The following is a 22,719-nucleotide window of genomic DNA, read 5'->3' on the forward strand; positions in this document are numbered from 1 at the left end:
TTCCCACATGTAGAACTTTACATTGAGCTGTATTGAGTTTCATTTGCCAGGTTTCCACCGACTTCTGGATTCACTTCTGTCATATATTGCAGTCTTCATCCATCCCCATTATTCACTACCTGCTCTGCACTCTAATGAAATCCATACTTACACTAGAGCTACCGCGGTTACTGCATTACCGGAAACGCAATCACGTGTTGACGACAGGGAAACTTAATGCTACAGGGCATAGGTGGCTTGCTGCCCTAGCCACATACGATTTTGAAGTAAAATATCGCCCTGAGAAGGTCAATGTTGAGGCTGATTTGCTTTCCCGAAACTGGACACTGAGACGTGGAGAAACCTTTCACAGGGTGATGTGAAGGCGATTTGTGGTCGTGTGCATGTGCAGGAGTCTAGTGACAGTGATGTGCACTTGGCAGACAAACTAGGTGTTCCAGCAGAAGGTGTTCCTGAGCTGTATGCTTTTGCAACTCATCTCAATTTGGGTCAGCTAGAACAGTTCACCCGAGAAGACTTGCGAGAAGCGCAGCTAGAGGACAGTGTTCTCAGAGTAGTTAGAGAGGCTTTGAACACAGGTCAGTGGCCGGCAAACTAGAGCTGCCGCGGTTACTGCATTACCGTGGTAACGCAATCACATCACGTCCACCGCAGAGTCAAGCTGATCACCGCTTCACCGCTGGGTTTTGTTTTTTCCCGTTTATTTTAGGCCAATTGTTTATGTTCCAATTTTACTTGTAAAAGTTGTGATCTGAAATAAATGCAATGCAATTTTAAAATAATTATAATTATAATTGTGTAGCCATTTTCTTCACTCCATGTGTTAAAGTTCACTACAGTTGTGCAGTTAACGTTCTGATCAGAGAATGTGTCACCCAGAACGTGCTTTGCAACTGTTGGCTACGGAAAGTTTTCGCTTCAAATTAGGCTAAAAACATGGATCTTGTAGCGAAACCCAACGTTACTTCTCCTGTTTGGGAACATTTTGGCTTTGAGCCCGATGAAGATGGAAAGCCAAAGAATTTGGATGAGGCAGTGTGCCGCATTTGCAGCAAGAAAATCAACGTCATGCGAGGAAACAGGACAAATCTAGCATCGCATCTTAGGACCACTCATCGTCCGTTATACGATGCAATGAAAGGCACCCATCTACCTCGGGAGGTACCGGCTCGGCACTACGTCAGTTAGGAGTCTCAGAGGCATTTGCCAGAGTGACTAAATACAACCGGGACAGCAACAAGTGGCGAGCACTTACAACAACTGTAACAAAGTATTTGGTTGTGGAGATGGTGCCCTTCCGGACTGTAGGAAAGCCATCATTCCGAGCTATGCTTCAGTCCTTCGACAAGCAGTATGAACTGCCGGGCAGAACCTATTTCCTGGAAACAGCCATTCCAGAAATGTACTTGAAAGTAAAAAACGAAATTGTAGCCGGAGGTTTAAATTATTATTTTTTAATGGCGGTTACATACGGTTTGAATGGCTTCACTAATTTTTGCGTAAGGAAATAAATCAATCCGGCAGCTCTAATTATACCCCACTCTCTTTCTCATGCTGACCTTGTGATGAAGATGAGTTGTACTCCTTCATCATTACACACCGTGTGTGCTACAGGGTTGTGGCGTTTCTGAAGATATTGAGCATAAAATCAAATATTATTACTGTTGGTAAATAAACTATTGGTCGATAGGGTATGTGTGTACATCTTAGGGAAGAGTGTCAATCTGATCAACATGCAAACTGCTGTTTAGGTGCAGTGTTACATCACTTAGTTTTGTCACTCTTCTGTGGTTCCAGTCCAAAGCTAAAGTCTGGATTTCAGAACATTTAAATTCTACAGCAGTTGGCTTTACTTATCTTGCTAGGCAGAAGGTAGAGGTTGCATCAGGGTCATTATATAGCAGAAACACAAGGAGACTCCTCACTGCTAATAGACACAGGGTCTGACTATAGCAGAACCAAGGAGATCACTGCTATAAGAGCACAGGGTCATTATATAGCAGGAACACAAGGAGACCTCACTGCTATAGAGCACAGGTCATTATTGCCTATATGCCACGCTCCACAGCATAACTGCCAGTCCATAATAAGCACCCTCCCCTAGGCCTGGAAGCTAGGCCTCTTATAGAGCCCATGGTTAGGTAATGGGCCACAGCTGCAGCAATACCTCTCTGTAGGGCCGATGCTGCCCCCTGGTGGACAGCACCCCAATTCCTTTCCTGGCATCACAAGTTAAACAGGCAAAAGCTTTGAGGATATGCTGTGGGGCACTCAGAACAACACCAATTAATGCATTACTAATGAGATGGGAGAAATACCACTGAGGCATAGATGGATAAAACTTGCTGTGCATAAGTGTATTAAGTTTAAATGATCTAGTGTAGATCACCCTGCTAAGCATGCTATTGAGAACTCATGGGAAGTGGACATGCAAGGGATTCATTGTTAATTAATTATGCTGCAACATGATGAACAGACAAACCAACTAATAAATAACTCTCCAGTGCTTCCTCAGGCAGTTTGTGAGAAGGGCATCCAATTGATCTGGCGTAATCTGAATTATGGAGTGAAACATTCAGGCGAAGAGCCACTTCCTCCAAATGGCTGAACACTACAGGGTCAATCTCTGTGATGCAGCTACCTGGAACAAACTGTCAAAGCATCCACACAAAAGAGCACATAATGAGGACTAGCATTTTCAGCTAGGTCAGCCAGGCTCAAGCCTCTGGTTATCTCTTGCCTGTATAGGAAACAACAGTTTTCCTATTTGGCTCAATTCTGAAAATATAACTAGAACTAGATTAATCATTTTTAATAGAAACCATTCACACCTACATCCTAATTATGATTTCATACCATAATGGAATTTCTGGGACGTGCCATTCAGAAACTGACATGGCGAGCTAACCTAAGTTTTAATACCTTTAAAGGTTCACACAAAGTAAGGTAACTCAATACAGTTTGATGTTTTAGGATACAAACACTGTTTCTAATCTATCTATTGATTACATTTAAATGTTTTTCATAGCCTATTGCCAACTGGTGAAAACATATCACGATACTGTACATTTGTAGTGTAGTCAGGTTATCCACTAGGTGGAGCCCTAGGCTTTTCGAAACAGGATATACCAACCAATGTAAGACGTCAGTGAGGTAGTGAGGTAGCTTGTTCAGGAGATTGAGTGCAGCCGTGCTGTATGTATGCCACAGTTCTTTAAGCTCCAAAGTAAAGTTTATCATAAACTCTTCTATGTGGTCCTGTTCTTTTCCCTTCTGAAGTTATCCCAGCATTATTCTGCAGTTCCCGTTGAATGTCTTCCCTTTTCGATCCTGTTATGTTCCCTTGCTCTGTGAGTCTGCGTGCATGTCTTAATCCTGCAGGTGGAGCTGATTGCTCTATCAAAAATATGCAATCTGTTAGTCACGAAAAGACTGTTTACGATTACATACATTTGGATCCTTTGATATGCACACACATTACAGCACCCAAAAAATACTTATGGTAAAACAATGTGCTTACATATCACCAAAACAAACTTTTATTTGGCAATATCTCCCAAAATGTTTATCAAAATCCCTTACCTTTCGTTGGAGAGAAAGCAAGGGTCATTCTGAGTGTTTATCCTGAAATACGTCACTCAAGCTGCACTACCTAACCAAAAAAATAAAATCTGTGTTACTTTTTTCCCCGCTCTGCCCTACTAATGTAAATGTGGTAAAAAGCAACCGGTGTTGAAGCAAGGCATGTACAGTGAATCTACGTACTCTGGTATCGATCAACCAATTGAAATATTGTGACACTATGACATTTTCATTGACAGCCCCCTCATTAACATATGGATGAAAAAATACAGAAATAAATACAGAAATATATATATTAAGGCATAAATTAATCAAAACATAATAAGGAAATTATACAGAATAAATGAATCAAGCAATAAATAATATGGAAATGAACCACAGAAATGAATGAATCAAGAAATAAATATGGAAATAAATGCAAATACCCTTTGTCAGATTTGTCATTAATTTATTTGTACATTCATTAATTTTACATTTTCTTGCTTTTATTTATTTATTTATACATTAATTCATTTATTGAGTCATTTATTTATTTATTATTTTACATTTTGGTCCTCCATATACCTATAGTACCAGTCAATGGCAATAATCAGTTGTGGTGTTCTCTGCAGCCAGAGATGGCGCTGCAGTGTATTTCATTGCCCTTGGTTACATTATTAGATGAAGATTGAATGTTTTTAAAATATAAAGATGTTTGTAGACTGAAGGTGAGGTAAAGTACACCATAGTGATCATACTAGTGCAGTTTCTTGTGTTAGCAAATGAAATATGTTTGCAATCATGTTGTTTGCCATGTGATATCATCGCAACATGGAACAGTTTTGTTAATGAAATCCTTGCAGGAAGCCCCCAACCTTGAGTTGAATTGGCTCCTTATTTTTAGTTATTTTTTGTTAATTGAGCCAAGTGATAACCTTTTTTTGTGGATTAGTCAGAATACTTTATGAACGTAATTAATATAAACTCTTCCTGTTTTTGTGTGTACTGTGTACATCCCAGGAATGCACGTACTGTACAAATAGGAAATTCCACATTTATCTGCTGCCAAGGTGCACAGTGTGACAATTAGCAGTGAATTTCAATTGTGTGTGTGTTTGTGTGTGGTTGTATGTGTGTGTGTGTGTGTGTGTGTGTGTGTGTGTGTGTGTGTGTGTGTGTGTGTGTGTGTGTGTGTGTGTGTGTGTGTGTGTGTGGTCTCTCCACAGGCTGGGTTGGTGTAATCTCACAGAGGGCTGCTGTGATGTTCTGGCCTCAGTCCTGCGCTCTCCTCACTCAGAGCTGAGAGATCTGGAGCTCAGAGACAATGAGCTGCAGGATTCAGGAGTGAGAGCGCTCTCTGCTGGACTGGAGGACCCACACTGTAAAGTGCAGAGACTGGGGTGAGTACAAACACAAACCCCTTCAATCAAAAAGGGTTCCAATGTGACACAATACAGCACTAATGTTAATAATGACTAAATATAGCACTGATATTACTAATGTTTTTAATGTTAAAATAGACAAGAGAGTTATTTTTCTTCACAGAAATAAAGCAACATTTTCCTGTTCTTCCTCTTGGTAGAAACACATTTTAAATCTGACATCAGTTGGAATAAACATATTTTTGAGAAGCGTCAAATCGGTTCTATTCATACATTCTTCAAAATTATGAAAATTAATTGAATCTGTTCAAATTTAGTTTAACTGGTCATTTTCTTAAATAGGCATGATTAATTCCAGAGCCCTGTTATTTTATATTGAGCTGTGAGGGTTTGACACCACAGCCTGTTAGTTTATATTAATGTGTAGTGTGACACACTGCTATGTGTTTGAACACACAGCCCTGTTAGTTTATATTAATGTGTGTAAGGTGTGTAACACACTGCTATGTGTTTGACACACACAGCCCTGTTAGTTTATATTAATGTGTGTAAGGTGTGTAACACACTGCTATGTGTTTGACACACACAGCCCTGTTAGTTTATATTAATGTGTGTAAGGTGTGTAACACACTGCTATGTGTTTGACACACACAGCCCTGTTAGATATTATGGCTGTAGTGTGTAACACCTGCTATGTGTTGATCACAGCCTGTTAGTTATTTAATGTGTGTAAGGTGTGTAACACACTGCTTGTGTTTGACACACCAGCCCTGTTAGTTTATATTAATGTGTGTAAAGTGTGTAACACACTGCTATGTGTTTGACACACGCAGCTCTGTTAGTTTATATTAATGTGTGTAAGGTGTGTAACACACTGCTTGTGTTTGACACACGCAGCCCAGTTAGTTTATGTTAATGTGTGTAAGGTGTGTAACACAGTTTTATGTGTTTGACACACACAGCCCTGTTAGTTTATATTAATGTGTGTAAGGTGTGTAACACACTGCTATGTGTTTGACACACACAGCCCTGTTAGTTTATATTAATGTGTGTAAGGTGTGTAACACACTGCTATGTGTTTGACACACAGCCCTGTTAGTTTATATAATGTGTGTAAGGTGTGTAACAGCTGCTGATTTTTTGACACACAGCCTGTTAGTTTAATACCACCTCACATCGCTGTAGTAAGGTGTGTACACTGTATTGTTTACACACAGCCCGTTAGTTTATATTAATGTGTAGTGAGAGTGTGTAACTGCTGCTATGTCTGACACACACAGCCTGTTAGTTATATTAATGATGTAAGGTGTGTCCACTGCAACTGTCAGCTTACACACACAGCCACTGTTATTTCACATTCACTTTTGTTAGAGTGGACCTGAGATACAATCACCGGAGACTCAGGAGTGAGGCGCTGTCTGCTGCTAAACTGGACACACTCACACTGCTGTAAGTACAGAGCAGCACATGCACCTCCACACACACACACACCACACCTGAGAGCTGGACCTGAGACACAATCACCCAGGAGACTCAGGAGTGAGAGGCTGTCTGCTGCTAAACTGACACACTCACACTGCTGTAAGTACAGAGAGTTTCACAATGCTACACAAACACACACACACACACACCTGAGAGCTGGACCTGAGACACAATCACCCAGGAGACTCAGGAGTGAGGCCTGTCTGCTGCTAAACGGACACACTCACACTGCTGTAAGTACAGAGAGTTTCCATAGTGCACCTCACACACACACACACAAAAGGAGTTGGGTGGGGGCATGGAGGGCACTGTACAAACCAGCGTTACTCAAGAGAGTTGGGGATCTCCTGTGGAGGGTGCTGCATGGGATCACTGCAGTAAATAAGATGTGGTTGTTGTAGTTAGGGGTTTGATCAGGGACACAGTGATGGTGGAGTTTCAGTATTACAAAGCAATGGAGAACCTGAGTGTGTTTCAGAGTGTGTGTGTTATAAGGGTGTTTTATGTTCAGTGGAGGGAGGAGCTATTTTTGCACATGGAACAGGGTGAGTGAATGGAATAAGTTTCCTTTCTGACAGATTTGTGTTTTTTTCATATGATCGTGGTTTTGTGTTTTATTGTGCCTTTGTTTTTATATATGTGATGTCATTGGTGTGTTAAGAGTGGAAATAAAGGATGGTTAAAATTCAGAATTCTGTTCTGCTGTTCTTACAGTGTGGACCATGGAGGAGAGAACAGGACCAAACCAGGACCCAGGAAATGTGAGTCTGTATCGACAGAACACTTTGCATAGATACACACTCTGCTGTGTGTGTGTGTGTGTGTGTGAGAGAGAGAGACTTCTCTCTTACACACATAAACACACAAACAGAAACACACATGTACACAAACACACACACAGAGGTACTATGACAGTCCTTTCTCTCTCACACACATAATAAGGTGAATATTAATAATGATAATTAATCTCATTAATGTCTCTGGTGTGCAGACGGCTGTCAGCTCACACTGGATCCAAACACAGCAAACAGAAGCTGTCTCTGTCTGAGGGGAACAGGAGGGTGACACACACACCGGGGAGAGAGGAGCCATATCCTGATCATCCAGAGAGATTTGAGCGCTGGCCCAGGTTGTGTGCAGAGAGAGTGTGTGTGAGCGCTGTTACTGGGAGGCTGAGTTCAGTGTGTCTGAGGGGGGATGGGTTGATATAGCAGTGACAGATAAAGGAATCAGCAGGAAAGGAGGGGGTTCTGACTGTATGTTTGGAGCGAATAAAAACTCCTGGATTCTGCGGTGCTTTAAGCGCGGTCACTCTGATAAACTCAGTTACTCTGTCTGGCACAATAATAACCGAACACACATACCTGCCCCCCCCCCCTACCGCAGAGCAGGAGTGTGTGATGATGATGATGATGGTAGAGGAGTGTGTGTGTACAGGGTAGGAGTGTGTGTGGACCGTCCGGCCGGCACTCTGTCCTTCTACAGCGTCTCTGACTCTGACACACTGACCCTCCTGCACAGATTCCACACACACTTCACTCAACACACACCCCTCTGTGCTGGATTTGAAGTGTGTGACGCCTCAGTGTCCCTCTGCCAACTGGAGTAGAGACACACACGCATACACACTCACACACATGCACACAAATATGCATGTGCACACACACGGACACACACACATACGTGCGCATACACACTACGACCCCACACTGCACACCACACATACATACACTCAGACACACACCACACACCACATTCTATACCCACTCACACACACACACACCACATTCATATACACATACACACACACTGATACACATAGACACATACACCACACACACCACACACACACATACTCTCACACACACCCTTGCTTCTCACACTCATGCACACGCACTCACAAATACACACACTGATGTACACTCATGCACACGCACTCACACACCTACGCACGCACATTCACACACACACACACTCTACACACTACTCTCACACCCAATCACTCTCACACCCAATCACACACAGTGCTCACACACACACTACAACTACACACACATCTCTCTTCACACACAACACACACATTCACCAGTGCACTCTGCTGCACACACAACATGCATACGTACACACAGCTCATAACCATATGCACACACACATCACTTTCTCCATCTCTCATATCTCAGTCACTCACACACACTCCCTCATCATCACACACACACACCATTCACACACACACACTCACATCACACACATTCACACAAATACGCGCACACACAAACCCATGCACTCACGCACACACACATACATCTGCAGAGACACAAACAGTGTCACACACACACTCCTCAGTGTCCCTCTCTAACTGGAGTGAGACACACACATGCGACTGCACACACACACACACAGCATACACACACTACACATTGCACACACACACACACACACACACACACACAATATATACACACATTCACACACACACACACACACACACACACATATATATACACACACCTCATTACACACACACACCTCATCACACACCACACACACTACCACACACACACACACCACACACATAATTACACACACACACACTTCATAACATCACACACACACTCATATACACGTACACACACACTCAATCACACACTCACACATATATATACACACACTCATATGCACCTAGACTCACACACATGCACTCACACATCTACACACACTCTCTCTCTCACATACACTCCATCACACACACACATACTCTCACACACACCCTTTCTCTCTCAGTCATGCACACGCACTCACAAATACATACACTCATGTTTACTCATGCACACGCACTCACACACCTACGCACGCACACTCTCTCACACCCAGTCACTCACACACACCTACACACGGACACACACAATCTCACACACACACACACACGCGCATGCACACATACACGCACTCATACACACACACTTTTTCTCTCACTCACACACTCACATACAGTATACAGACACACACATTCGCAAACACACACACTCATGTACTCACGCACAAACACAAACATGTGTCAACACACACACATTCTCATTCCCATACGCACGCACGCACACACATGTATAAATACACACATTCTCTTACCCATACGCACACACGCACATACTCATGCACACACATATATGCGTGCACACGCCATATACACATGTATACACAAATATTCTCATACCCATACAGACACACACACACACACGTATAAACACACACACATTCACAAAGGCACTCTCACGCACACACACACATACATACACTCATTCTCTTGCACGCACACACACTCAAATACACAGTCACATACACATTCACACAGACACACACTTTCTCTTACCCATACACACACACACCTGTGTGCACACACACACATACTCATGCACTCAGTCATACTCTCACATATGCACACACACATACTTGCGTGCACACACACACACACATTCTCTTACCCTACACACACGCACCTGTGTGCACACACACACATACTCATGCACTCAATCATACTCTCACTCATGCACATGCACATACATTTATGCACATGCACGCACACACACACACACACACACACATCCTCTTACCCATACACACACACAACCCGGGCACACTCATACTCATGCACTCACACACATACACACACACATGTTCACATCCACAGTCACTCCCACAAACGTACGCATGCATACACACACATTCACATATTCACGCACACAAAACACACTCTCACCCAATCACCCACACACACGTCGACACACTTGCAACCTTCCTTGACCAATGCCTTACCAGTGCAATTTCAACTGTGCCCAATATTAACCTCAGTACAGCTTAAACCCTGTACAGAAGAGTATGATATTTTAGCAGGTTCAGGTTAAGCACTTGCTGTCTAAATGTGATTTTTTTTACATTTTAATTAGGGCTGTCAAAGTCAACGCGTTAATAACGCGTTAACGCAAATTCGTTTTAACGCCACTAATTTTTTTAACGCACGTTCGTGGTAAGAAAGAAAAATGGTGTATTTAGGCTTTTCATGCACTTTCATTTGGGTGTGTGATTATGTGGTATGCGTTAGTATCGTTTATGTTTCCCATTCATTATAGCAATATATGAAATTTAAAAGTTACGATATCCATCAGCAACTTTTTTCGCTAACCAGCTTAGCTAGAAAACGTAATTTTGCTCAGAAATAAATGCTGCAAATGATATAACGAAACACCTGACAGTGATGCCATATTTACATTTCAGTACTACTGCAGCCTAACTAGTTTCACGGTTTCACTCTATTTACTCATTTAATATACTCCTTAACAATAAAATAAAGCAGCGTTTTCTGTGGGAATCCATGATTTCCCGAGTAAAACAGCGTGAACGCAGTTTTTCATTGTCTGGGAATATTGTTCAGAAGAAGGGAGCTGCCCTGTCGTCCGACAACGTAAACAGTCATGTCTGTTTAAGCAACTGGCTCGGTGCAAAGAAATAGAATTAGCCTACCTGTTGTATCCAAAGAAATGTAAGTATAGCCTACTGCAATATCCTAGTTTGAGTCCTAGTTCTGTATTATACTCCCTTTCCACTGTTTCCTCCTCACTTTATTTACTGTTTGTTTTATTTTGTATCATCCTGTTTTGATCCCATATAGTAGAAGGGGATGTTTTTGTGAGCCTTTATTTTCCCCATGTGAGGTTGGACACAATTACGTTGTGTGATTTGCTTTAGAAGTGCGAGGGATCCAGGGAATGATCTTTGAGTAATGGAAAATTTATCTGACCAATGTACCTGTTGTACAATGTGTCTGTTGTTGCGATGCACTGAGGTCCATCATTTTGTGTTAATGTTTTTAAAAATAAAAACGGGATGTTTTAGTAAACCTTTATAAACGTAAAGTTGGACACACTACATTGTGTGACTACTCGTATTACTAAGTAATGTTAAATTTAGCAGGTCAATATGCCCATCTGTTGTTGCCTGTTTGGCTTGAGTTTGCCATGTTATAATTTGAGCATATTTTGTTATGCTAAATACAGTACCTTTGAGGGTTTCTGGACAATATTAGTCATTGTTTTGGGTTGTTAATTGATTTCCAATAATAAATAAACATACATTTGCATAAAGCAAGCATATTTGTCCACTCCCGTGTTGATAAGAGTATTAAACACTTGAAAAATATCCCTTTAAGCTACATTTTGAACAGATAAAAAATTAATTAATTTGCGATTAATCACGATTAACTATGGACAATCATGCGATTAATCACAATTAAATATTTTAATCGATTGACAGCCCTAATTTTACTACATTTATATTGTAAATGTTCAAGGTGTGTTTATGTACTTTTGATTATTAAAACACTAGTATAACATTGAGAGTAAGAATACCAAAAGATGGCAGGGTAAAATGTTTTTGAAGTAATAATTCTGTCTCCTGTATCTGCATCTTTTTTTAAAAGAAGCCAGTGGGAAAATCATCCACTTACATGTGCATTGTACTAGTTTTTACAGTTGCTTTCATTCATTTTCACAAGAGTTCCAATGTTCAAATTTCTGTGGGCAAATGCAGCTGATAGGGAGAATGCAGAATTATCACTGCAATGTACTTATTTCCTTCCATTACTGTAAACAATGATGGATTGAGTTTCCTTATTAATTCTGTTAGGATTGTTTTTTTTTTTTTTGTTTGTTTGTTTTTTTGCTTTAATTTTTTGTATTTTCAGACAATAATATGCAACGATTAAACCTGAATTAATATCAAATGTTTTGCTGTTGTGATTTATTATTGTGTGATTTATTGAACTCCTGTGACACAGTAGTACTTATTTCATATTCTGTATGAGATTATGTTTGGGCTCAATATGAGTAGATCAGCATGGGGCTAAAATCTGCAGTTAAAGCAATGACATTCATCTACAGTAGTGGAAATAAAATCCATTATAAGAAAAGTTGTGTAGTGTCTGATGAATGCTTGCTTCTGTTACTGTTGTGTAACCACAACTCAATACATTCTGAAAAGTCACTGCTTGTCTATTGAGCTGGTATATTTATGTTACCTCTCAAATAAATGGTTTTCCTGTAGGTTTGAACCTGGATCTGCTGCACATCAGTTGAATGGATTAGACCACTAAGCCAAAATCAGGGCAGAAGTGTGGTTTGCATGACATCCAGTCTCTGAGATGTTCCTTTGACCCTACAGTTTTTCTCATTTTTTCAGATGCATTTCTGATATCTGCAGTCACACATTACAAATGCATTACAGTATGTTATGATTGCTTTGGCTCAATGTGGAAAACTCAATTTGCCAAACTGACTGGCAAAATTCTTACCCTAAGACACTAATTGCAGTACCTACCCACAAAGTGCACAACTCTAAATCACACTCAGTTTTCACAATACAGTCGTCTCGAATGAGTACAATGTTCCAATGCTTATTGCTAGACATGCAGATTGTGAAATGAAGTCAAGATGTTTGCAATTCTGTCTCATCACTTCCAGCAACATTGCCCAGGTGAGTCGCATTGCAGCACGATTGGTAATCCCAACATAAAAGGCTGTTTTACAGCACTACATTCAGCAGTGTCTGACAACATGGAGCAGCCCAATGCAGTTGGTACTGATGGACGGGTCGTGGCTGAGGCTGTGGCTGAGGTTGTGGTCAAGCAGGTAGAAGAAATATTGTTGTATCCAATGAATTTAGAGCCACAGTGATTGACCATGTCATAAATCCAGGCATAACAATGGGAGAAGCTGGAAGGATTGTAAAGGCCAAACTTAAAAATGTCAACAGTGGCATCTAATAAGAGCTTTTGGACTGAACATTGATAAGTCAATAATTTACTGCAAAATGTGATACTGTAATTACATTACAGGATTGTTGTGTTGGTGTCATTTTATATTATTTCTGTTCCGTGACGAGCCTGTAAGCCATGCTAATCATTTTTATTAGAGACCGCGCAACTCTGTTTATCCAAAATGCCGGCTTATTCCACATGGGGGAAAATTGCGTTTGTGTTAGGTATTCCTGTGGCAATGACTGTTCTGTCTGTTCTGATAATGTGATTATTTTTCTTCTATCAGATAAGGCCTGCTGGTGCAAGTTTGTAATGTTGCATTTGTATGTGTTATTTTTACTGTTTACGTGTCAAATGTCTAGAGTGTAAATGTTTCTGTTTAAATGATTGGTGAATAACACATATCACCCTATTTTCACTCGACCATGTTAAACGTACTCACTCAGCTCCAAGGCATGCTGATGTTAAACCCATACTCAATCTGTTTGAAAATGACACAAATTCTGCCTAGTCTGTTCAAACATCAGACATTTTTAACTCTACATATAGTTTATGCCCTGCACCTGAACAAATTGGATGGCCCATTCTACTGACATCTCCTTTGTAAGCTAGAAGTTCCTTTCAGCTGACTACATCAGAATCTGTACTACTGAGTGTTTATTAGAGCTGAAAAGTACAATATGAGGAAACAGATGATATCTCCGCCGTGGGAAACTGAGGTAGCTGTACAACCAGTGCATTGATTTATAACAGTAGCGCACATACCCCCAGCAGGAATCAGAGGTACATATCAGCAGTGGCCGAACATCAGGCAGTGCTCTACACCCCCAGCAGGGAAACAGAGGGGCACACCCCCCCCCCAGTAGAGGAACAGAGGGACACAGAAGACTCTGGGGCATCCCACCATGGACGGCGCAGGAGAGGTAGCAGGTTATAGCAGATTGCTAAGGTGGTCTGGGAGGATGGACAACGTGGGAAAGTGTGGAGGACCAATCGCTCAGTGGGTCAGATTGGTGGAAGATACCACAAGCCAGGCTTAGCTTCCTGATCAGGGCCAATTATGACACCCTGCCTTCTCCTCAGAACCTGCACTAATGGTTTGGTGCAGATGAGACCGTCCGCTCTGTGCTGCACCCAAACGGGCCTCCGGCCGTTCTGTCAGACTGTGAGACGGCTCCAGCACAGGGACCAGAGCAGGCCTCCAGCACAGGACCGAGAGGCCTCAGCACAGGGACACAGAGAGGCCTCCAGCACAGGGACACAGAGCAGGCCTCCAGACTGAGCAGGTCGCACGGGAGACGGCTCCAGCACAGGGACACAGAGCGGCCTCCAGCACAGGGACACAGAGCAGGTCTTTCTCAGACTGTGAGACGGCTCCAGCACAGGTGCTACAGATAGGATGACAGCTGCTGCGAAGTCTGTACTAGAACCAGCGACAGGAGGAACGAGTGCCTCCTGTAAAGAGCATCAAACCCACTTTGGGGCAAGCAGGGAGGGCCGTGACACAAGTGGGAGTGGCCTGGTTCGGCAGGGGTGGGCTGCGTAGATCTAACCCAGCCCTTCCCAAAGAATCAGACAGCGTGGCCTACATGGAGCTGGTCACTGGGAAGGTGGGCTCCGACGTCCTGGGCGAAGGTGGTGCTTTATATGAGACGTGTAGGAGGTGGCTCAGGACTGTGAGTCACAGCAAGGGCTCTATGGGATCCCTGCCTCTTCAGACTGCTAATGGTTTGTGTGGATGGGTCCACTCTGGCGCCAAGGGTCAGGTGTCACCTGTAGGCTCAGGAGGGACACTGGCAGCTGTCAGTGAGACGGTTGCGGAAGGGACGGGCTCTCCTTATGGAGATGGTCTCTCGGGCAGGTGGTGCTCTATATGGAGCGTGGTCCTCGGGAAGTGGTGTCCATGGAGCTCACCCTCCCATGGGAGGAGGGGCAGAAGCAGCCTATGAGCGGAACGCCTGAAGTACTCGACCTGGCAGCGGAGTGAGAGTGTAAGGACTGTAAGGAGGTCGGTTAGAAGCGACAGTATATCCAGTGGAGGTGGAGCTGGGGTTCACCCGCCGTCAGTGCTCTACCTTCTGGAGAACACGGGCATGGCAGGGCAAGGCTGAGGAGGGCAGCTAGAGGCTGGCCGAGGAAGCAGAGAAGGGGGCTGGCTCAGAGAGGGGAGAGTCAGCAAACACCCACTGCACCCAAAACAACAGCAGAGGGTGGCAGCTGGCCTTCTGGATCAGTTTGAGCCTCTTTGTGTCCCTGGAGTAGAGGCTCCCAGCCCAGCACACACAGGTGTAGAACAGGACACCGGCCACATGATCTGGTAGAACATGGCCAGCATCCTGCTACACACCGAAGGAGCGTAGCCTCCCCAGAAAGAAAAGCCTTCAGTCTAGTAGGGCCTCCAAAAACACAAACCACAGTATCAAACCATCTATCTATATGATCATGTGAACATGGTGTATATGTGTTTGTGTGCGTGTATGTGCATGTTATGCATGTGCGTGCGTCTGTGTGTATTGATGCGCTGTGTACGTGCTGTGTGTGTACAATAAAAATGAGCATCTTCAGTGCATCAACCAGTGCAGTGTTTCTTTGAAATTACACCCCCATCCTCATGCTAAATGGAATTTAATAAAACCATTATGTGCCGTGGCAGGAGCTTGAAATAGTCGAAAATATCAGAGTATTTACTTTTGCTATCAGACCTGTTGGCTGTACTGGAATACTGGAAACACAAAGTGGATGCTTTCCGCCATCCGGTGGTCTTGTGACGCTACTACAAGGGACTGAACTCCAGAGGGTGAGACTCAAGGCAGAAGTTGGGAGTTTCTAAATCGTTGACTGCTTACTCCAGTTCCCTCTGTCTAATATAACATTTTTTGTAAAGATCTGAAACTAGGCCCTAATTTTTTTTTTTTTTACAATTGAGCACACACTTCTTAACCTTTTTCTGTCTAAACTAAATATAAATTAAATTTATGAAATGAAATCAAACATTCTATTATTGATGGCCATTATCAAAGGCAAACTCAATGTAGACAGATAGGGCTGGCAGTAGCAGCGCCGCAGCAGCAGCGCTGGCGGTGTGGACACACACATGCATGCGAGCCGCAGCAGTTCGGCGAGGTAGCCGTCACGCGCAGGCGAGGTAAGCGGTGTAGACCAGGCGTAAGGCAGTGCAGTGTGGGGCCACATAGCTCAGGAGCTAAGAGTGGTTGTCTGGCAGTCGGACGGTTACCAGTTTGATCCCCCGCCCTGGGCGTGTCGAAGTGTCCCTGAGCAAGACACCTAACCCCTAATTGCTCCCAACGAGCTGATTGGTACTTTTGCACGGCAGCCTTTCACCGTTGGTGTGTGAGTGTGTGTGTGAATGGGTGAATGAGAGGTGTCAATTGTAAAGCGCTTTGGATGAAAGCGCTATAGAAATGCAGTCCATTTACCAGAAGGCAGCTGTGATGAACACGATGCACCTAATAATCGTGTGCACCCCCAGCCTCTGGCAAAACAGTCACATGTTAACCCTCATGCTGATATTAATATATAATGTAAACATATGATATAATTAATATAATATATAATATTATTATATTTAATAATAAATTATTATAGATAATTATTATAGATATCAATACATTATTATAGGAAATTATTATATTTAATAATAGAGTTTAAGGTTAGAGTTTAATATTTGTATTTAATTAATTCCTTAATTCATTATTTGTTTATTATTATTATTATTATTATTATTAATTCGCCATCAGACCCCTGCAGCTCATCCAGAATGCCGCAGCTCGTCTGGTCTACAACCTCCCCAGACATTCCCATGTCACCCCCCTGCTCACTGACCTCCACTGGCTGCCTCTTATGGCTCGCATCAAATTTAAGACTTTGGTGCTTGCATACCAGGCAGCTAAGGGGTCAGCACCAGGATACATCCAGAGGATCATCAGACCCTACACACCAGCCAGACCTCTCCGTTCTGCCACCTCTGGACGCTTGGCACCTCCCCCTCTTCGTGTCTGTACTTCCCGTTCGCGTCTGCTGTCTGTCCTGGCCCCTCGCTGGTGGAATGACCTTCCCGTGGCGGTCAGAACAGCAGAGAATCTGATTACCTTCAAGCGCAGACTAAAGACTCATCTCTTCAGGCTGCACCTCTCCCCACCCCTCCCTAGCCTCTAGTTTAGCTCAATGTACCTAGTTAGGCTAATGCGATCATGTTAGTTTTGTATTTGGCAGGATTGTTTTGTCTGATTCTGATTAGGCAAATGTGATTTCAGTGCTAGTTTTGTACTTGGCAGGATTGTTTGTTTGTTTGCTGAACAGGTTACCCTACAGGGTTGGAGTCCTGCATTTCAGATTGAGTACGCTGTGTCTGTGTTTGAAATGCACTGTGTGCATTTCAGTTTGAGTACGCTGTGTCTGTGTGGGAAATGCACCGTGTGTATTTCAGATTGAGTATGCTGTGTCTGTGTGGGAAATGCACCGTGTGCATTTCAGTTTGAGTACGCTGTGTCTGTGTGGGAAATGCACCAGTGTGGCTTTCAGATTAAGGCGTGTGCGATGAAGGGAGAATTGGACCCTGTGCAGGTCACCCAGGGTTGGAGGTGTGGGCCGTGTCTGTCGTGGGGCAGGTCCTCTTCACGGGCTCTGGAGAGTCTCTCTCACCGGATGGCGAGGATCACTCGCCGCTTGACCATCCTTGCCAGGTCGGCCAGAACTGTTCTCCCTCTTGCTGAAAGCCAGCCACACTGGTTTGCATTCCTCAGCTCGAGTAACTCGTTCTGGGTGCTGTGTTGGGAGTGCACGCTTGCACTATTGGCCAGATGTGAAAAGCTGTTGTAACAGTGTGGAATGCATACTGGTGCAGTGTTCAGTTTGGAGACAGCTGTGTCATCTGTGAGTAACAGTGACACTGTGATGCATGTTCAGTGAGCGTGTGTTCTGTGTTTGAAATAGACCGTGTGAACATTTCAGATTGTAAACCTGTTACGTAAGTTGTAAATGCAGTAGTACTTGGTGTGTAACAGGTGTTAAAGTGCACTGTGAGAACAGGTGTACATATGGTGTATCATGGACCACATGCTGGCAGTCTACCTCATGCTGGAAACGTGTGTGTGTAGTCCGTGCTATGATACGATCATACTGGAGAACAGTGTGTAATACTGTATTCTGTCTTGAGAAGTGTATCATACTGGATAGGGTGGTGAACCTCGCTGTACATTGCATCTGTTGCAGGTAATCACTGTGGAGTAACATGTGTAAATAACTGTATACTGAACATACGGATAGCAATGTGTATGAGTAACTGATCATACTGCAGTACAGTGTGTAAAAATACCATACTGTGTATGAGTACTGCATTATACTGTTGAGTACTATGAGACGTAAAGTAAACTGTGAGTAAGTGTAATAATACTGTGTGATTACCAATGTGTATGAGTAACTGAATCATACTGATGATAATAGTGAGTAAAAGACTATGGATAGAGATGTGTGGCTGATAATGGTGTTGTGTTGTGCCTGTGACAGAGTCCTGGTGGGATGTGTATCAGCACACTGTAAGATCACGGGTGATGGAGCCAAGTCCTTCCTTCTCTCTGCTGGGCGCTTCTGCGGGTATCCAGGCGACCATCTCCCGGCATTCAGGCCCGCGCGTGGCTCACATTCTGCTGTCCTTCCAGACGCTCGTTTTGGATGGCGTGATCGGGCAGGGCCTTGCCCCTCGCGCCCTGTCCCTTCTCCAGGACCCCGCCCACCTGCGCCCGCTCACGGACGCCTACTTCGGGAAAGACGGCGAGCTCCCACTGGGGGTCCTGAGCCAGACGGCCTGCGAGTTCTACCGCAGGTGGCGGTGTGAGCAGGACTGCACCGGCGTGACCCTGATCGCCCGCCACTCGCCGCGCTCCACACGCCCGTACCAGGCCTGCCCGTGAGCCGGTCCCGGGTCCTCCAGGGCCTGGTGATCCACAGAGACTTTCGGTGCGTTGCCCTGGCGACAGGCCGCTCCGAGCGCTGGCCACAAGCGTGCCGCTCCAGTCCCCTCTGGCGCCCCTGGCGTCTCTCTGAACCTGGCGAGCGCGGCGCAGGCGCAGAGGTGCTGCGGCGGGGTGGGCGGGAGGGCAGAGCGGGCGTGGCCTGCCTGCGCAGGCTGAGGTGGGGCTGCTGCTCTCGGCAGCGAAGCAGTCGGAGCTGGCGCTGGACCTCGCTCGGCGGGCCGGCCTGTCCGTGGTGGAGTGCGTGGACAGTGACGAGCTGGCGCTGTTCTGTCGGCTGGCGGGGCGGAGCTCTTTGCCGACCCGGTGACTGGAGCCTGATTGGAGAGGAGCACGTTGCCACGGTGACATTCTGCAAGCCGTGGTGCTGGGTCCCGACAGGTTGGCCCACGTGGGCTTCCCAGAGGGCGGGGCTTGGCACCGCACTGCCTGGTTCTGTGCGGCCCAGTCCCGGCCTGGCGGAGCAGTGCAGCACGGCCTTCTGCGGACTGTTCCGGATGCTTCAGCGGTGTCGAGCCTGTCCAGTCGCGTCACGCACAGGGTCCTGTCCAATCACATCACCCGCAGGGCAGGGAGGAGACAGTGAGACGTAGCTCATTACATGGTCAAACAACCCGGCCTACACAATGGCACAAGGTTAGATAGAGCACCCGCCAGCATGAGGACAATGCCTCACTGAGCCTGACGCACAGAGGCTGGAGGGCCCAGGCCTTATTGGGACCCAAACAGGGGTGAGGGGCCACAGGCCCTCATTAGGGACTCAAACAGGGGTGAGGGGCCACAGGTCAGCATTAGCGACCCAAACAGGGGTGAGGGGACACAGGCCCTTATTAGGGACCCAAACAAGGGTGAGGGGCCACTGTGTGCGGGCCAAAGCCAAAATCCTGACAGCACAGAGCCCGAAGCAGAACCTGAACATCAAATTCCGGACTGGCTACGAAATGGCAAGGCATCAGGAGAGCGGCCCGGCATCCATTTTGGGGAAGGGAAAGAAGGAGCATTGGGGACCCGTACCCGAGAAACAGGCCCCGCCTCTTCAAGTGTCCTAATAGAGGCAGGCAGCGTGCTACCAGCAGGGGGCGCGTTTGAGTTCGTACTGCACCACTGCCTCCTGCAGCAGGCCTCCCAGCGGCGCTGCCCGACCTGCGCGCGGCCTGCCGGCTGGTGGCGGGGGCAGTACTGAGCGTGCCCAGGCGGCTGTACCCCGGCCCACGCTTCCTGGATGCCCAGTCACACTTCCTGAGGGCCTCTGGGGCCGCCCCCCCCAGCTGGAGGGTTCGGGGCTGGAGTCCCTGGCCTGTAAATACCAGCTCCTCCTCTCCGTCCTGCACACTGCGTCAAGCCTGCTGTCCGTGGACCTCATCCTTCACACCCACATCCGCAGCCAAGGGGGCGGAACACCCGTAGCCATTGAGGGAGTAAAAGAGGCTCATGTGAAGAAGTAGGAAATGTCTCTGTCATCTGCCTGTTTTCATTATGCACAAATTTTTGAATGGCTGTATGTATTTGATCACACGTTCCCGAGCGTCATCATCATCATACATCATCACAAATGCGCCAGAATAGGTTGCCTCATTGGACATGCATACAGGTGCATACGTTTAAAAGACCAAAAATTTGCAGCCCCAACATCTGTTTTCCTTGTAGCTCACTGGGTAGCACGTTTGCCAATGAAACATTATGGACGAGTGACAGACGCAGGTTCAAATCCCCCTCAGACTCAAGCAAACCTCTAACTCCTTAAACTGGCTTGCTAGCTAACTAAAAAGCAAACATTTAAGCTATTGCTTTTGCATCGGTTATGTCTTTGCGGGAAACATTTATTTCTGAAATCCAAATAAAATACACCCACTTTAGACAGTTCCGCTTTCTGCATTTTCACCGAGTTTAATGTTAGCTACCTTGTTAACGAGACGACCGACCGAGTGCATTATGTTAGTGGAGATACAGACGCCTCTGAAATTAAGTACAATCTGTGTTGCAATTCGGTATAGAAACTGGCGCAAGATAATGACTTCCTCACACCAGGTATATCGATTTTCTTTAAGTCAGAATGGTTCACGTTCACTGTTGCGCCTGTACTGATAAGTACTTTTTAACTACTGTAGCTGCCCACATTTCTAAATTAATGTTATCTAGCCCTATAGATCCTCTGCCAATGTACAAACAATTAGTAGGTCTGTTGTGTACAATAGCCCATTAAAAAACACTTCAGTCTAAAAAATATGACCTACACCATTTGAATTAATGACCTGCTGACAGTTCTTTGTATGTGTGAGGAACTTGCTGGTTGAGTAACTTGGTGGTTGAGGAACTGTGCTTGCATTCTAAAGGTTTCAGGTTTGATTTCCAGGTAGGACACGGCTGTTATACCGTAAGCAGAATAATTCACCTGAATTGCTTCAATATGTAGACAGCTATATAAATTGATACGATGTAAAAATACCAAATATAGTGTGAAATTGCTCTAAATAATGGTGTGTGGTCAAAATGGTTGTAATATCTGGAGTATTTTAAAAGGGTTCTGTAGTTACGATTGTTGTCACTGATTATTTTTTCCTCCATGACAGTTAATTTTCTGCCCCACCCCACATCTTCATAGAAGTGCAAGAGAGAGTGTGTGTGTGTGCGTTCGTGCGTGTGTGCGGGCACATCTGTGTGTGTGCGCAGATGCGCACTTGGACTACACCTCTCTGCCCCTGGAATGGACATTTTATGACTACCCTGTACCGACCCTTTATTCCAGGCCATCATCACCGCTGTGCCTCCTATTTATACTATGTATAATTACCACTGAGGCCACTGGTTAGGCAGTATTTATATCACCTATATTCTTACAGTTATTATAATTACACTTATACTGCCTTATTTATATTTATCACTGCTTTTATTGTGCTTTTATTCTGTTTTTATGTTTCGAGACTGTGTTGTATTTTGTGTTAGCACCTTGGACTGTGAGGAACAACATTTTGTTCCCGTATACTATGTATGTGGGAATGACAATTAAATTTGAAACTTGTTTGTGCGCATTTCTGTGTATTTTTTGTGGGCGCACACATGCGCATCTGTGTGTGCGTGTGCATGTATGCGTGTAAGCGTGCGTTTGTGCGTATGTGCATCTCTGTGCGCATGTGCATGTATGCGTGTAAGCATGCGTTTCTGAGGGATTGGTTATGCTGGCTCAGTGAGGGATTGCTAGAATGTAGGCATTTAGCAGAAACCTGTCCAGAGCAACTTCAACACACAACCTACATTTTTTATATATACTGCCTTCCAGAATTATTTTTACACTTGATAAAAGTGAACAAAGAAGGCTCTATAAATAAGCAAGCAATGAGCTATGTGTATAACATGTTTAAAAAGGGGGGTATTTTCTTCAAAATAATAATAATAATTATTATTATTATATACTGTGTTGTGTGGTTGTAGTAGAATGGATTAGAATGTGTTGTGTGAGTGTAGTAGAATGGATTAGAATGTGCTGTGTGATTGTAGTAGA

General features: G+C 44.6%; 2 protein-coding genes and 1 long non-coding RNA gene across 3 annotated transcripts in view; all 3 read left to right on the forward strand.

Moving 5' to 3' along the window:
* LOC135245706 (NACHT, LRR and PYD domains-containing protein 5-like) overlaps positions 1-22,719 on the forward strand; it is a 281,523-nt gene that overhangs the window by 19,751 nt on the left and 239,053 nt on the right. The window lies entirely within an intron of this gene.
* The window catches only part of LOC135245721 (NACHT, LRR and PYD domains-containing protein 12-like), a 76,516-nt gene that overhangs the window by 16,948 nt on the left and 36,849 nt on the right, over positions 1-22,719 (forward strand). The gene's annotated exons all lie outside the window — the stretch shown is intronic.
* LOC135245770 (uncharacterized) lies at positions 6,353-7,448 on the forward strand. Its single transcript, XR_010327393.1, has 3 exons — positions 6,353-6,392; positions 7,140-7,186; positions 7,417-7,448. It is a non-coding gene; the product is annotated as an uncharacterized LOC135245770 (long non-coding RNA).

This window comes from Anguilla rostrata, chromosome 19, assembly GCF_018555375.3.
Source record: "Anguilla rostrata isolate EN2019 chromosome 19, ASM1855537v3, whole genome shotgun sequence".
In the NCBI taxonomy this organism is placed as follows: domain Eukaryota; kingdom Metazoa; phylum Chordata; class Actinopteri; order Anguilliformes; family Anguillidae; genus Anguilla; species Anguilla rostrata.